The following is a 16,835-nucleotide window of genomic DNA, read 5'->3' as shown; positions in this document are numbered from 1 at the left end:
TCACGGTCAAGGAGCAAGAGAGTTAGGGTCTGGAATCTCCTGATCTTCTTCAAGGACATCCTTAGGCCTCCTTTAGGAGCCAAGGCTTAGTTGTTAGTGTTTTTATTTGTTTGTTTGTTTGTTTGTTTGTTTGTTGTTGTTTCATTTTAAGTTCCAGGTATCCAACTCAAGTTTTGCAGGCAGTTTCTACTGAGCTATCACCAAGTCTTGGAGATCAAGATTCTAGCACATGGGCTTTGGGGGACATATAAGATCGAAGTATAGTGAAGAGGTGTGCATGACTCAGATAAGTCCTTCTATTTTCTCCTTACCTCACCTGTAAAATAAAGGGAGAAGTGCCTCTCTTTTTACATATGAAAAGAGACCTCTTTTTGTAAGAGATTTATCTTTGCTTCAATCCATTTTACAGTTAGGTTTCAATGGGAACATCCCTGGAAAGCTCCTCTGGGTGATTCTGCACTGGAAGAAAGTTAGCTAAACGTGTCTTCAGTTCTCCCAGTAAGAAAATGGAAGACAGTCTTCTCCCTAGTTGGGAAGCTCCTTTAAAATTGGGCCTAAGAGTCATGGCAGAGCTTTCTGGAACAATTAAGTTCCTTTTTTTACCTCATTGTACTGGGTAATTGACTGTTGGACTACCAGGAATATATTTTCTAAAATGTGAGACCTCCAACATCTTCTGGTAGCAATATTTGCCAGAAAACTATAAATAAATAAATAAATAAATAAATAAATAAATAAATAAATATTTTCGAGGCTCTATTAACCATACAGATATTTTTGGAATCTTCTGCATGGGCAAGATGCTAGGCAATTACTGTACAACAGTAATGAGCTGCTGAACTTCCTCTGGAACTGCTCCAAGGGGCTCCATCACAAATAACTATCAGACATCAGAAACAGCTAGCAAGCTGCCCAATTCAAAAGGGACTCTCTTTCTCCCTCCCCACCTTTGCCATCCTTTCCACAATTTGAAATTCTACATTTTGCATATATCCTCAAGACTGTCTGGTTTTCTGCCCTTGTTGCCTTAGGATGAACTCTCCTGCCCTATGAAATCACTGTCTGCTTCCTTGTGTTGCTGTATTTCTGTAGTAGGTCAGGCTTAAAGCAGAAGAAGGACATTCTTGAGAGATTTTACAAAGAATATGCTTGGCAAGTTACCAGGCCAGGGAACTGGAGACTGTAATACAATCCTCAGCAAGAAGAGGGGCTTCGAGACCACTTCCTGTTTATTCTCTGCTCCATGTGATCTTGATCAACTTCAGCCAGTAAGGGAAGACTTCTTTCAGTACAGAGAATTTTTTCTTTTTTGCCGTTTCAGTATTGTATTGTTGACTGGGACCTTGAACAAGCTAAACTCTCTCTCTCTCTCTCTCTCTCTCTCTCTCTCTCTCTCTCTCGCTCTCTAACTCTCTCTTAATCTCTCTTTTAAACACTATCTCTTGAACTCTTTTTCTTAAACTAACTCTCTCTGTCTCTCTGAGCTATAACCCAAGTTATCAGGATAAGCCTCTTGGAATGTTTCTCTTTACTCTGTCCCTCCCCTCTACTACCCAGAACTTCCACCACCCCTTCCCAACACCACCAAAATACTACACAAAGTAACTCCACCACAGAAGCTGTATGGAATACCTGGGTATCCATTGTGTCAGATCATTCCACGCCATCTTTTTCTTGCTCGGATATGCAGAAGGAAAGGCTATGAGCCCCTCACAGGAAGAATTGAGACATTTTTTTGGGCTCACATCATTTTCCAGGTTGGCCACTGAATTGAACTCGGGTGTCCCTTTCTATACCCGAGTCAGTATAAGACTGCCAGGTAAAAGCTGTCTGGAGGCCAAGGTCATCAGGGCTGATTCCCACTCAAGCACTGCAAGTGGTCTAGGATTTGCCCTGAGATCTACTTTGCAAACAGATTGACTCCAAGCTGATTAGGAAAGCTTGGTGGCAGCATACTTGGGCTTGGGAATAATTACTCCTGCATTAAGAGAAGTAGCCTCCAGGTCCCAGCATTTGTAGGTGCTTCAGGGAGCCGAGAGGAAGCTGCTGGAAAATTGCCTGTGGGAACATCTGAATCCACCTATTCTAGAGTGCAGCTACTGCCTGCCCACTCCCAGCACTGCCTGCCACAGCTCTACTAAATCCCAGAGGGGCTTCCAGGTGTCCCCCAGTCTACAGATGAACCTTTTCTTCATTTCTGAGACCCAAATCTGAATTCACATTTTTATTTTCTGCAAGAGTCACATTAATTGTCTATTGTTCCCTTTTTAAAGATTCTGTCTATGCAAATGAGAACATATAAAATGAAGCAAGAAACCCTTCTCCCCACCACAGTTTGAGACCCTCCTCTGTCTAACAGCACAAGCACCACGTATGGGTCACTGTACAGGAAGGTTACAATCCTAGCGCAACAGCTCAGTCACAGCTTCCCGAGACCTCCGCAGCCTTAGACTGTGTTTCTGAAAGTCTGTGAGCAGAGGTGGGACAGACAGAAGGTGGAACATCGGCCTTCACCCTACCAAGCTTATAGCAAACTCACTTGCATTGAGAGATTCAAGTTATGAACAGAAAACACTGGCAAATGTAGGCAGGACCAGAAGGTTTAGACATCCCTTGCCTGGCCCTCTGCATCCACAGATAGCCACAAGGGTTTCCAAGTTCAATAATCCAACTTTGATTTCAGCACTGGGGTTACATTCTAGCTCAAAAAAGGCTACTGGAAGATGGTAGAATCTTCAGGAATGGAATATTTGGAGGACTCCAAGCCACTGACAGTGTTTTCTTAAAGGAGATTGGAGGAGTCTAGCTCTTTCTGCTTCTATTCTTTCTTCTCAGCCAGGACACGATCAGCTTGCCCCAGTATACCGTCCCTGCTTTGATGTACTGCCTCACCACAGGGCCAAAACATCAGAGCTTGAATGTTGTGATACTCCTGTCCCGGGGTCTATCTAGATTCTCTGTCTGACAAAGAGGCAGAGAAATGGGTATAAAACCTATCATGGGGCTGCCTCAAGGCTAGTTTTTATTCTTGGGACCCTGAGGCACCTGTGTGAACTAGATGCAGAAGCATAGGGCATGCTTTTCTATGGCTGCAGATACCAAAGCCATGACCAGGAGCAAGACTACTCCAGTGTCTCTGCCAGAACAAGTCTGCACATGCCTAGTTAGTTCCTAGACAGGGTCTATATCACATTACTGAATGAAAGGATGTTACATAGATCAGGGATCATAGGGACTCAGCCCTGTGACCATCTGCACTCAGGTGGGGCTGAGAGCAAGTCTGTGGTTTTGAAGAAGGCAGGACTCTGAGTATGGGGCTGGGACACAGGAAACTTGGTAACCTGGATAGGAACCAGGATCTGACTAAAGGTGGGAGGGTAGTTTTATCTCTCAGATGAAATCAGGGCCAGGCAGCTGGCCAGCTGGAAGGGAAGCTGGCAAGGCTAAACCCAGGGTGACTTCATTGGCAACTCCTTCACCTTCTGGTAGCTTCATTTGCCTTCCTCCCTTTGTAGTCTCTGCAGAGACTGTGTTCTAGACCCCGATATAAGCAAAGTGCAGCATTTTCTTTGCATCTAGTGGGTCTGTGGCTACTCTTCATGACTATTTCCATCAACCATCTCTAATGTGCCAGCGCCTCAGTAGGACTTGCTCTGATCCTTGGCAAGCTGTCTGCCAGCAGGTTTATTAGGGTGAAACCATTTGAAGTCTATTTTGATTGCTAATCTCCCGAGAAAACAGGTCACACATTGTACTGCTAGTTGGTGGTGGTATCCAAAACCAACACTGGCCTGTGTTTCTCAGGCAAGAAGGATTCTTGGCTCAGGCTCCAGAGGGAAGTGTGTGGTATGCATGTCTTCTTGTATCAGCTTGTGCTCTGTTGTGCTGGCAGCCAGAGGGTCCACATAGGTGGGGAAAAAATGTTGTAGCGTGTAAGACAGGGAGCTGTGAGATCCTTGATCCCTTTAGATTTGCCTTTGCAATGCTAAAGAGCTAGTCGGGGGAAAGTCAAAGCTGTGGCTGCTGGCATAAAGGAGAGCTATGGGATAGAAACTTGCTAGGTGTTTTTAGGAAGCTACATACCAGATAATAAATCCACCTCACATAAGAAGCCATGAGACCCATACACAGAAGGCGCTGGAGTGCTTCAAGTTCATTGCATTGACTGCTGAATCTCCAACATTTTGCTCCTAAACCTGTGTACTGAACTGCCACGAAACTCAAAGGGGAACAATAACATGAACAAGCAAACACTCAAAGAATGCAAATAAGCCACACAGAGCTCTCTCTCCTTGAGACACCTATAACCATCTACTCTGATTTCAGCTTAAAAAAACCAATCCTAAATGAAGTCAGGCCGGCACTCACTCTATCTTAAAATGTACACAAAATTAGAAAATGTTAGTGTATATTTCTTGGATTGTTTTAAAATGTAATTTAAAAAACCCAAATTATAACTCTGAGAGAAGTATCAATATCAGTGCTGTCTCATTCAGAGACAACTTTTAAGATGTTAAACTGTGGGGTACAAGGTTTCTGTTTCATTAGCCCTTTTCAAGCATGACCTAGTGAATCTTCTCTCTTATTTCTGGTTTTAATTGGAGTCCTTTATTTCTGATGCACACAGAGTCCTCATGTTTGGGATGAGTAACATGAGAATAATGTCAGAACATGGGGCTATTTTGACATTCACAGTGCATAAGGCCAAGGATAGGGTTCAGAGGCAAAACCATTGCTTCACATGCTTTAGGCTTTGAGTTCCATCTCTAGAAGGATAACAATGACAAGGCAGGCTCCTATAACACCCTTCCAGGAATCTGCTATTTACTAAGTGACTCATGGTTACAGTTCCACCACCAAGATGAGTAAATCTTCCTCTATCCATTTCAAGTGTGACTAGAAGGAACAAAATGAGCTGAATAAAGCTAAAACTCCAGGGAGTTCTGGTCAGGACTAAGATATGGAAGGCATATCCCACTTCTGAATATATATCTAGAAGCCCCCAAATCAGGTTCTGTACCCACTCACAGAAGTACCCATGACTACAAGAGGTGTATATACCTGAAGTGTCTATAGATGGATGAACAAACTACAGCATATACAATGGAATGATACACACAATAAAGCATTATGGAGTCCTAAAATGGCAGGGAATTCTGATACATGCTACAACACAGGTAAAACCAGAGGACAGTATGTTAAGTGCAATAAGCCATTCAAAAAAAAAAAAAAAAATCCACAAAGCAGCCAGATTCACAAAGACAGGAAGAGCAGAGAGTAGGTGGGGATGGTAATGGTGGAGATGGATACAGAGTTCCATTTTTAGAAGATGAAAAAGTCATTTAGTTGGTATGTTAGGTTCAAGTACACAGTGGCTGAAGTGGACATTTAACAGTGATTAAGAAGGTGGAGAAAAATGAGGCAAATGCATGAATATAAAGCCATGGAAACACAGACAGAGCCCTCAGCCAGACCCAAGAGTCTACAGTGCTCAATCTTATGTGTTGACTTGATTGGATTACTGGGTAGCAAGCTACTTGGCCAAACCTTATTCTGGAATTGTGGGTGAGACCGACACTTGGCTAGTCAGCTTTCTGATACTAAGATGGAATAACCAAGAAGATCAACTTAAAAAGAGAAGAGGTTTATTTTGACTCATGGTTTCAAAGGATTCAGTCCACGGTCACTTGGCTCTGTTGTTTGGGATCTGTGATGAGACAGAGGCCTATGGCAGAGAAGTATGAATGAGGAAGGTGCCCACCTCATGATGGCCAGGAAGCAACAAGAAAAAAAGGAGCTAAATTTGGAAAAAAGGGAGTGTGCCTTCAATGAGCCATTCATGGGCACTTGCCAATAGCCTAACTTTCTTCCATTCCTAAACCATTAGCCATTTTCCAAAAGTGCTTTCAATTGGGGACTTTTTTCTTCAATACCCAAACCAGTGGGGAAACAATATTCGAACATAACAGCATTTGAATTTTCATGACAATTAAAGCAGTTTAGCTTTTATTTTGTGAGTGCCCGTAAACCAGTTAGGGCCTGGATAGAACAAAGCCTGACCTACCCAGAGGAGGAGAAAATTCTTTTTGCCTGACATTTCTAGGCTGGATCATCGGGCTTTACTTCTCATTCGCTGAAATGGAACCTCAGCAGCTCCTGTGTCCCGAGCCAGCCCATTCTCACCAAGTTAACTCTCCTGTCCCCATTTCTCAGGCTCAATGCTCCCTTTGGCTTTTAGCTTATTGACTCAGTTGCTGACTCTGGGACTTGTCAGCTGCCACAATAGTGTAAAGCATTGTGTGTGCACATGCATAGAGTCATCCCTTGCAATTACAGCGAGATTGGCTCCAGGAGCCGTTTCAGGATACCAAAATCTGCAGGTAGTTGACTTTCTTATATTAAAATGGTATATAGTATTTGCAATATAACCAAGGGGTGTTATGCAAGGGCAAATCATTTAAATCATCCCCCCCAGATGGTTTATAATACCTAATGTTTATAATACCTAAATGCTTTACAATAGTGTTACTCTAGATTGTTTAGGGGATAATGGCAAGGGACCAAAAGTCTGCACATGTTCAGGAAAGAGACAGGGGAAGAGGGAGAGAGAGAGAGGAAAAGGGAGAAGGAGATATCTGTTCTTCCATCCCCAGAACAACAACAGTAAAATAAAATATAAGAAAAACTCATCAGAACAAAAAGCATCCTAAGAGTGGAACAGAACATCCGTGATGGATAGAAGCCATATGTAGGTTCCAGCAGACACTACAATAATGTAATTGAGAGCATCATCATTTGTATACATGATCGCAGAGTGTCTGTCCACTTCTGAGTACACACTGCACAATGGCATTTGTCGTAGATGTTTGTTGCCCACAAGAACTACGTAGTAAGACCCATTACTGAAGATATCTCATACTTTGGTTGCAGGACATAGAGAAGACAAGCTGGAACCAGAATGCAAGATTCCATCCTGCTGGCTAGTTTACAAATGGCAGATGGTGCTAAAAAGGCTCCTGGGGGAAAATTGTCACCAGAAGTCTTGCTCAGTTATGGAGTCTGCATATTATGCTGCTGGTGTACCAGGTAAAAAGTGCTCACTGGTGAAACGGTGACAAATCACTAGGCCCACTTCACAGGAGGGAATCCATGTCTAGTTCTATAAACCTTAGATTAAGCTTGTGGCTGGAGAGCTCATAGTCTCTAGTGGAAAAGCTACTGCCTTTCTTTTGCTAAATGGACATCATGTGCCCATCAGATGGCTACTTAAATAACTGTATTTATACAAATAGATTAGTGCTACCATCATCTTTAAGAGAAAGTTCTTTAAGTAGAGGGCAGCAGTAAGTCAAAGCTTCTACATGTACATGGTCAAAGTACTGAGATTAAGGAATTGTTGGATATTCAGCCACAAATGGGACATCTATATCACCCCCTTCAAGGCTCCAGGAATATCATGGAAGGCTGGGGAGAATATGAGAGCCCAGGGAAGGGAGAAAGGAAAGCAGAATTCTATATTCAGATTACGACATGGCTCTTACAATCTTGAATTCATAACAATTGAGATATGGACAAAATCAATATAAGACTGAGCCTGTTTCCCTGGGTTCTTGAGCTCAGTGATTCCCCAGAACCTGTAGGTAGATGATAGTAACTAGGAGAAATGGGCTCATGGCCTGCCCTGCCTTTCTCCAAGTATCTATAGACAGGGGGAAGGGGGAAGGAGAGAGAGATTCCCAGTGGTGTACACACTAGCAAAGAACTCATGCTTCTGTAAATAATTTCTCAACCACAACACTGTAATCAATCCTAGTGAAATATATTGGAATGTTGATAGACAGACAGACAGACAGACAGACAGACAGATAGATAGATAAAATTAAGATGTGGAAGTTGAGAGGAACTGGGGAAGAAGTGGAAGGGGATCAGCAAGAGCCAAAGGAGAACAGGAGATAGTGGGGGGTGAATGTGGGAAATGCTGTGTCTGAAAACACCATAATAAAATCCATCACATGTATTCAACGTGTACTAATAAAAAGTGAAAATAATGCCTGTCGGTAGTGTAATTTGGTCACACTTTTAAGTGGAGGGATGGTGATCCATGCCAGGCAGTGGAACATGCCTACCCTGACAGAATCAGAAGAACAGAAATTGCCTCTGTGAAAAATCACACCAGAATGTGTTGGTGAAATGAGTCAGCTGAAAAGATAGTCCTAAAAATAGAACACAAAGACAAAACAAGAAGTAAGCGAAGCAACGCTCTTACATTCACAGCTCTCTATCTACCTGAGTGCCTCCACAGCAGAACTGCTCTGAGAGAACACACTTCATGGTGACAACACAGCCTATGATTTGCACTTGGCAGAATTAGCCAAGCCAAGGAACACATTTGCAAGTCAGCATTGTATATAACAGACGGGAATGAGGAACACAAAGAATGTGTGGGAACATAGTTTCATTAAGCCACACACTGCCTATCTCTCCCACTCCCAACCAAAGTCTTTGGCATAATCTTCGAGGAGAGGTGCCTTATTCATGTTGCTGATCACATTTCCCAGCAGGCTTTTCGGTCTCAATACATTGGGAAGGCAAACATGCAGATCTGTAAAAGGCCACTAAAAAAGACCAGGATGTACCATCATCCCCAGTGCCATCTCTACGATGGTGTAACAGTTATTTTGAGCCTAAGACATTTAAGAAGGACTAAAAGCAGAAAGAACATTCTACCACCCCTGCTCCCCATCTGTGTAAAAATATAAATTTCCCTTTGTGCCTGCCTCCTTCCCGAATCATGAGAACAGCCCTCAGGGCACCATGGAGGTCTGTACAACAAACTTCTCTTCCTCTAATTTCCCCTCCCACAATTCATCATTCCTAGAAGCCCAACACCTTTTCCTTTGTTTAAAACAGAAAAAAAAAAAAAAAAAAAAAACACATAAATTCATTGTTGGTTTTTAAAACAGGCTATAAATTCCAAGGTCTGGTCCCTTCTTTGGCTTTTCATTCTGCTGTGAATAACTTTGTAGAATTGAATAACTTCTCAGCAAATACAACTTGGATGTCTTTACTGCTGGTGATCTGTTTTCTTAGTCTAACTTGCAGGCTTCGTCTGCAAAACAGGGGGCTAAGAAAAAGTGGTTCTTTTCTTTTTTTCTCATACTGATAGCGCAGCATTATGAGGCACACACAGTCATTAGTGGAGGGTCCAGGATACATTGGCCAACACTTCAAGAGCAGGATTGAGTACTTGGATTCATTCCCGTTCTTTGAGACAAGCCAATTGATGGCCTTCATGCTAGTCTGCCCCACCAAGTCTAGGTGACCTAGATACACAGAGTCATTTTCTTAGAGCTGTAGAGACTAGAAGTCCAAGATCAAGGTGCCAGTAGACTTGTTTCTTTTGAAGGCCATAGACAAAAATCTATACCATGACTCAGCTACTTGGTGAGTTGCTAGTGATTGTTGGCTTTCCTTGTCTTGTAGACTCATCACGTTGATCTCTGTTTTCCTGTTCACATACTGTTCACCCTGTCCAAAATATTCCCCCTTTATCAGGATGCACCTCATACTAAAGGAGAATGCAAGCTAATAAATTCACATAAATTAATTCCATTTGTAACAGTTCTACTAACAAATGAGGTTCCACCCTGAGTTGTTAAAGGTTATGGCTTTAGCACGAATTTTGGGGGGTGGGGGCATATTCTACCCCTTAGCCAGACTAAGGGAGAGGTTCAGATTAGAGTCAGACTCCATGTAATCCAGGCCTCCTGGGATCAAAGCTATCTGGTAGGAATAAAGTGATTATCAGTTCTCTCTATCATTACCAGCTTGACACTAGTCTAGGGAATAGCCAGTTCTTCATAGGCAGGGCAGTTCTCTACAGGGCAGAGTCTTCATGGACTTGATTTGGTGCTAATGAATTGGGCTCTATAGTTAGCTCTATAATGGCTTTACAGCTGCATCCTGCTTTGTTGGAGGTTATGGACTAGGGCTTAAAGGTCAGCAGTCCAGTCCCTGATTATTGAATGGTAGGTGTTAGGATAGCTAAATCACAATTACCATTGTATTTCCCTAATCGTGGGTTCTTTGTGTAAAGATTCAACTAACCATGCCTAAGAGATCCTCCCAACAACTTCCTAGAGAGCTCCAAAAAAGCAAATCTTGAATTTGCTGCCTGGAGAGTATCATACCACATTGCATGCATGAAGTGCTATGTAGGCATTGTGGCAGGTATGTCTCAGGTAGTATACATGAAGATGTGCCTGGGTTATATGCAAACATGCTACCTTACAATACACTCGAGTGTCCATGTGTTCTGGACGTCTGAAACTAACTTCCTGTAAATATATGCTCTACAGAAAGCCAAATGCCTGAGGAAAGAAGATAAACTCCGCTGTCATCCAGGAGACAAATTTATCTGAAATTAACATCATTACATTGATGTCAGAACTGCCAGATTCGGGCGTATCAATGACGCAGAAGGCACAGTGTGTACTAGGCTCAAAAGCAGAGTCCTTGTTCACAGGGACTCCTTATCCTGAAGTTTCATTTTCCTGGTATATTTCTTTGATTTAACAGAAAATATGTTCTGTTCCCCTCACTATGCTTACATTGGAATTAATATTGGTTGTTTCTTTCATTTTTTAAAAACTCCATTAGCCTTTTGTTTCTCTTTGGGTCCTGTAGTTGTATACGAGAGCAAAGCAACCCAGAGGGGTTGCCATAGAAAAATTACAATGGAAACCACTCTCCCAGATTCCTGTTCCAAGTTCCTCAACATGCTACTTGCTCGACAGTACATGAGCATCAGGAAGCAAAAGTCACAGGGAAACTACCTGCTTGGCTTAAAGATGGATAATTCATGGAATGGTAACATGTTTGCTGTTTTGGCTTTGAGTTTGCTCTGACTCCTGTCTACTGTCTACTGTAGTGAAGATGACACGGATTGCTTCCCCAGTGAACTCTCACCACTTCCTGGCTCTTCTAAGCACATGACAGACTGGACTTGGAGGTCAACATCTTATGGTGGGAACAGTAGAGGTCCATGGGAAAAAAACTTGATTTTTCTCAAATAAGGCAAAACTATGGAGAGATGAAGTCGTTATGGAAAGGAGGGGCCACAGAAAAGGCAAACATCTTTCTGATTTATAGTTTCCTTTGTGTTGGTTTGCTTTCGACTTCAGGATTATAGCTCTAGATAAGACATGATCTACAGAGCAAACTGCAAGCTACTTAGAATCACAAGGAGCATTAAAACCAGTTTTCTGATTATTTTGTTTGTTCAAGAAGAGATGACTAGATAGTGTTCCAGATCCAAGACATCAAAGTTAAATGCTGCCTGTGGTCTGAAGTGCCACCACCCAACCTGGCTTAGGCCGATCTCATTCTCTTTATGTAATTGACTAAGAAATCCATTGTCTATATCAGTATACTGTGAATGAACTCACTGGGCTCCATACCAAAATCATCACAGAATTACTGGTTCTGTGCTAGCATTTTCATAATTAGACCACATCTATCACCTGACTAGGAAATCAGAGCAAATGTAGCATAGAGCCCACTGCACCAAGGCATTAAATGGCTCATCTCTTAATTCTCCCACAACTCAAAGCATGTAGGAATTGGGCAGCATCCCCTAGTAGCTGAGCGACTCTGGGAATAAGCAGGGTGGTTGCTTTGAACCTGATCCAGTAGTGTGATCAAGAACCAGGTCTTTGGGATAGTTTCTCTCTTCCTATCCCTGACATTGTCCCCAGGGTGATGAGGATATTCTAGATTTTGCAGCAGGACTAAGGCCACCTCACATCTGAGGACATGTTCAGATATGAGGATCAGCCAAAAGCAGAGAGATCACCAAAGACAAGATGGCACCAGCATAAAGACAGGTCACCTTTGGTTACTGAGAAACCACTTGATTTCAAAAACTTATTTCATAAGCCCTACCATGAACACCCTACAAGTATAAGTATCTATACTGTAGATAAATGTAGATAGAAGAACAGAGAGGAAGACTTGCTTAAAACTTTGATTCTGATGTTGGCACCAGAGTAAAACACACCCTCTCCTCCTGTATATGCATGTAGGTCTGTCCCTGCCACAGTGCATATGTGAAAGTCAGAAGACAACTTGTAGGAGTCAGTTCTTTCCTTTTACTATGTGGGTCCCTGGGAGAGAATTTACATCATCAGCCTTGGTGGCATGTGTGTGTACCTACTGACCTATCCTGCCCACCACTCACACTTCTTACTCTTAACAATGTTTCAGTATTTTTAACAAATATGTGAACAATTCTTTATTGTTATTGTCGTTGTTGTGATTATTATTGTTGCTATAGTGATTGAGCAAGTCACCCTATTTTTACTGGGGGAAGAATACTTATCTTCACATCTTGCTTTCTTGCTTCCTCTGCAGCAGGCTAATGGCTGCACCCTTTGTGGTCTCCAGCTCTGTCTCCACTGGCTGCTAAGTTCTATCACTTGCATTCGTCAAAGCTCCCTGGGCTCTTTTACAAGCAGATTCTGTTCCCACAAAGAAGAAGGAAGAAAGGAATTTTCCAGATCTCTAGAAAGGCAATGTGCTTTCTGTCTTAGCCACTTACTGCCGGTCCCTGTTAGCCTACCCTAGACAAATCACTATTCATTGTTGATGTCTAAAACCAATTGCAACCATGTTACCTTAAGCAAGTTCCATAATGGGAGCCAAGAGTAAGCAAAATGGGAACCAGAAACACCTGGCGGAGATGAAAATGTCTACTCAGGTACCTTTGCACTTTGCTCTGTCTAGACAAGCTTCAGAGGGCTGCCGAGGCTGCTCCACACCAGCACCCCAGGGCTCTCTCTCCCCCACTCATTAGCAGTCAAGAAAGTGGCCAGTGATGGGAAAGTCTGCTTCCTACATTAACCTTCTGCCCCATGTCAGGAAAAGGTTGGATTCAGGAGCAGAGTCTCACAGATCCTCAGACGAATCAGAGTTAAGGCCTGGCCTTGAGCTGGGGTATTTTCTACTCATGTGGCACAGAGCAGGTTAGGCAGAATGCACAAAGGCAAAGTTCAGCACACCCCACACAGAACACACAGCCTGTGTCTGTGCTGCCCACAGAGACCACAGGGGCTGCACAGAGACCACAGGGGCTGCAGTTACAGTCATCACAAGAACTGTTTAAGCTTCTCAGAGAGTTCCACGCCCATGGTTCTATCATCTTTCAGGGAAGAGTACAGACTTTCAGTATTGATCTCTCTCTCTCTCTCTTTTTTCTTTTTATTGATAGAACTGATGTCTTATTTGGGGTTTCCATTGCTGTGAAGAGACACCATGACCAAGGCAACTCTTTTAAGGAACAACATTTAACTGGGGCTGCATTACAAGTTCTGAGTTTCAATCCATTTTCATTAAGGCAGGAACCATGGCAGTAATCATGCAGGCATGCTTCTGAAGAAGATGAGAGTTCTATATCTTCATCCAAAGGAAGCCAGGATCAGACTATTTCCAGGAAGCTCTAGGAAGGTTACAAAGACTATCCCCACAGTGACACACTTGCTCCAACAAGGCCACACCTACTCCAACAAGGCTACAACTCCTAATAGTGCCACTCCCGGGGCCAAGCATATTCAAACCACTACAACTGAACAATTGGGAAGACATTTCATCAGCTCTCTCAAACCTCGACATCCATAGAGGGGGAATTTTTGAGAGAAAGCATACGATTAGAAAAGGCATTCTAAGCATCCAGACAAATGCAGAAAACAAGGAAGCAACACAGTCTAAGGCCAGAGATCAGGAACTCTGCAAGCAACCAAACCCAAAGGACAATTCATAGCGACTCCATGCCTTCCACAGATACAGCACTAGAATAATACTATAATACGCTACTGTTAAAGAATTCTTAATCTTCCTTCCCAAGGAGAAGTCTCTTTTTGAGTTCTATTTTTTTTTTTCTAGTGTATTTCATTTTGCTATTCGGGATATATTGGGTTGCAACCATGGAATTGATATGCTAATACCATGACTCCTAACATGCTAGGAAACTGTAAAAGTTGAAACGTTTTGTGAAAACTTAAACAAGGAAGGAGTGTTCATGAACCTTTGGAGAGGATAGCAGAGATAAAGACACTCTAACTCAGGGCAATGTCATAAGACAGCTAGTGAACAGGGCCAGATCTCCAAGATTGATAGCCATTGCGCTTCGGAGATAGTGCAAGCGGCTCACAGAGTCAGCATGTAAGCAACCGAACTTCAGCAATTCTGACCTTCTACAGGAAAGGAATTCAAATATTTTAGGCTGCAGGCAAGTTCACAGAGGCCATGTGTTTATAGTGTAGGCAACATTGCTGGGGCCCTTGGTACCGGTGTTCTGAGAATTTAAACCAATGGATTTTGGCTCTGCCTTAAGCAAAGGCAACAAAGGCTTTTCCAAGCAAGCCTTTGGGCCTGATATACAAACATGTATCCCTTAAGTGATGGAGACACGTTCTGAGGACTGTAAAGTTTGGCAGTTTCATCATCCAGCAGTTTTCTCACCATGTGAACTTCAAAGCATGTACTTCCTCAACCTTAGATGGTGTGGCCTCCTACATGTGTAGGCTGGAAGGATCAACCTATTGCTTCTTACTATAGTTCTATTCAGCATGTTACTCTACTGAGTAGGGCAGGCAACTGGGACATCATGGCAGGCTTCAAGTATATACAAATACTAAATGGTACATTAAAGTCTTTAGTGTGAGACATTTTGTTTGTCTGTTTTACCTTCATCATGATTGTATGGTATGTCACTATATATATATATGTTCTGATCTAAATGCCATTCTGTACCACATTTAAAGAACTCTCAAGGGGCCTCAGCTTGGGAAATACATTTTGTAAATGCTGTGGCCATCCTTTGTAGAGAGAGACGAGAAATGTATGTCTACATATACATACATACATACATACATACTACATACATACATATTACATACATACATACATACATACATACATCTCCTTGTCATAAACATACAGCCCATGTGTACATTAACCTCTCTTTTCTAACACTGCAATATAAACATCAAGTAAGAAGTGGACACAGAGCAACCAACTGGACACAAGTGTGCACCCCGATTCCCAACACTCATGATTATGCCCTGTTATCTGGGAGTTTGCTGAGGGTTCTCTGGTCCCTTCTGCCCAGAGGATGCTTGCAGCTCTGGAGACTTTGTATAGTTTTGTGTGGGAAGAATCCTGTGCTTCTTATGTGAGGTCTAGAAAGGAATTATCCAACAGGTTTGAGAGCCAAGGGGTTGGCAAATGTTGAAGCTCAGGAAAAATGATGGCTCAAAATGAATTATCTCAGAAGCAAAGTTCCTCCATGATCTGACCTCCTGACCTCCTATCCTTCATTCTCTTTTGAAACAAGCTACAAGAGCTCAGGTTATTGTTCCCATAGGCAGGTCATGGAAATCTGAACAATGGGTCCTATTTCCCTCAAGTCAGTCATGAAACATAAAAATTGTCTTCTAGCTTTCTGTCTATAGGAATTAGAGTTGAATTACTTTGTGTGTGTGTGTGTGTGTGTGTGTGTGTGTGTGTGTGTGTGTGTGTGTGTGTGTGTGAATACAGCTATTTGTGCACCATGGTACATGTGTGGAGTTCAAGGGACAACCTCTGGTTTTTTGGGTCCTTACCTTCCTCTTGTTTGAGACAAAGTTCCTTTGTTGTTTGCCACTGCATAGACCAAGGTTGCTGATCGGAAAACTTCCAGGGAGTCTCACCTCCCATCTCACCATAGAGTCAGTACAAATGCATACCATGCGTAGCCTTTTGTGGTTTCTGAAGATTCAAAACCAGGTTCTTATGTGTGTGCTGTGGGTGTGGCAAAGGCTTTACCCGCTGAGAATCTCCCCAGGACCTCCCCTGCCTGTTCATTTAAGTGTCAGCCACAAAGAAATTCTCTAATCTATCTTGTCTGGGAGTAGATTACAGACTTCTAGTTCAGAAGGGTCCTGCCTCCCACCTGGGAGGAAGGAATGCTGCACAGCAGGCCACAGACAATGGGAACGAGCCCTGTGGGTTTCCCACTTGTGTTTCCATTGGGTCATCACTTTTTCCCAGTCACATTTCTGCACACCAGCTCTTGCCTTATTGACCCCAAGCATGAAAAAGGATTGTTCTTCCTAGACCTGTGCTCTTTAATTTGAAGATTCTTATTGTCAGACCCCCTGCCCCCCGCCCCCCTCAAAAGCCCAGAGAAATAGCTAACTGAGGTCCTATTAGCATAGCAAAGTGCATGTTGGCAGCACCAGGCTCACTCAGAGGTTCCTGTTGACTTTTCTCACCCTGGTCCCCTTACACTAAACCTTTCCAACCCTTGAGACTGGGTTTTCCTCCTCTCCTCTTCCCCTCCTCCCCTCTCCTCCCCGCCCCACCTCTTCCCTTTCTTTTCTTAACCTTCCCTTCCCCCAGCTTCTCTTTCCTGTACAAAACTACCATTTCAGCTCAGCCCTTTCTTGGTCCTCCATTCTTGGCTCCTAATCTCTCTTGCTCCTCTCTCTCCTCTTCCTCTCTAATCTATCTTGTCCTACCTCCCTCCTCTTACGGCCTAGTTCAGTCTACCGGTCATGTCTAGTCTCCTAGTCTCGCTCCCTGCTCTGGACTCTCTCTCTGGTCATACTCTCCTTCATATCTACAATAAAAACCATCTCAACTATGCCTTGGAGGGGTCATGTCCTCATTTTTGTTCACTTAAGCTATCTATAACTACACTCGGATAAATGCCTTACGTATCCCTCCTGTTAACCTGACAATTGCTAGTTTAATTCAGCCGATTTCAGTATTTGGCCTTCAGAGGAAAGGTCAAATGC

The 16,835-nt window shown here is 43.0% G+C and overlaps 1 protein-coding gene across 1 annotated transcript in view; it reads right to left on the bottom strand.

Annotated features, from left to right (window-relative positions):
• Fhl2 (four and a half LIM domains 2) overlaps positions 1 to 16,835 on the bottom strand; it is a 70,967-nt gene that overhangs the window by 46,537 nt on the left and 7,595 nt on the right. The window lies entirely within an intron of this gene.

Source organism: Arvicanthis niloticus, chromosome 17 (genome assembly GCF_011762505.2).
Source record: "Arvicanthis niloticus isolate mArvNil1 chromosome 17, mArvNil1.pat.X, whole genome shotgun sequence".
NCBI lineage: Eukaryota > Metazoa > Chordata > Mammalia > Rodentia > Muridae > Arvicanthis > Arvicanthis niloticus.
This window is presented reverse-complemented; position numbering and strand designations above follow the sequence as displayed.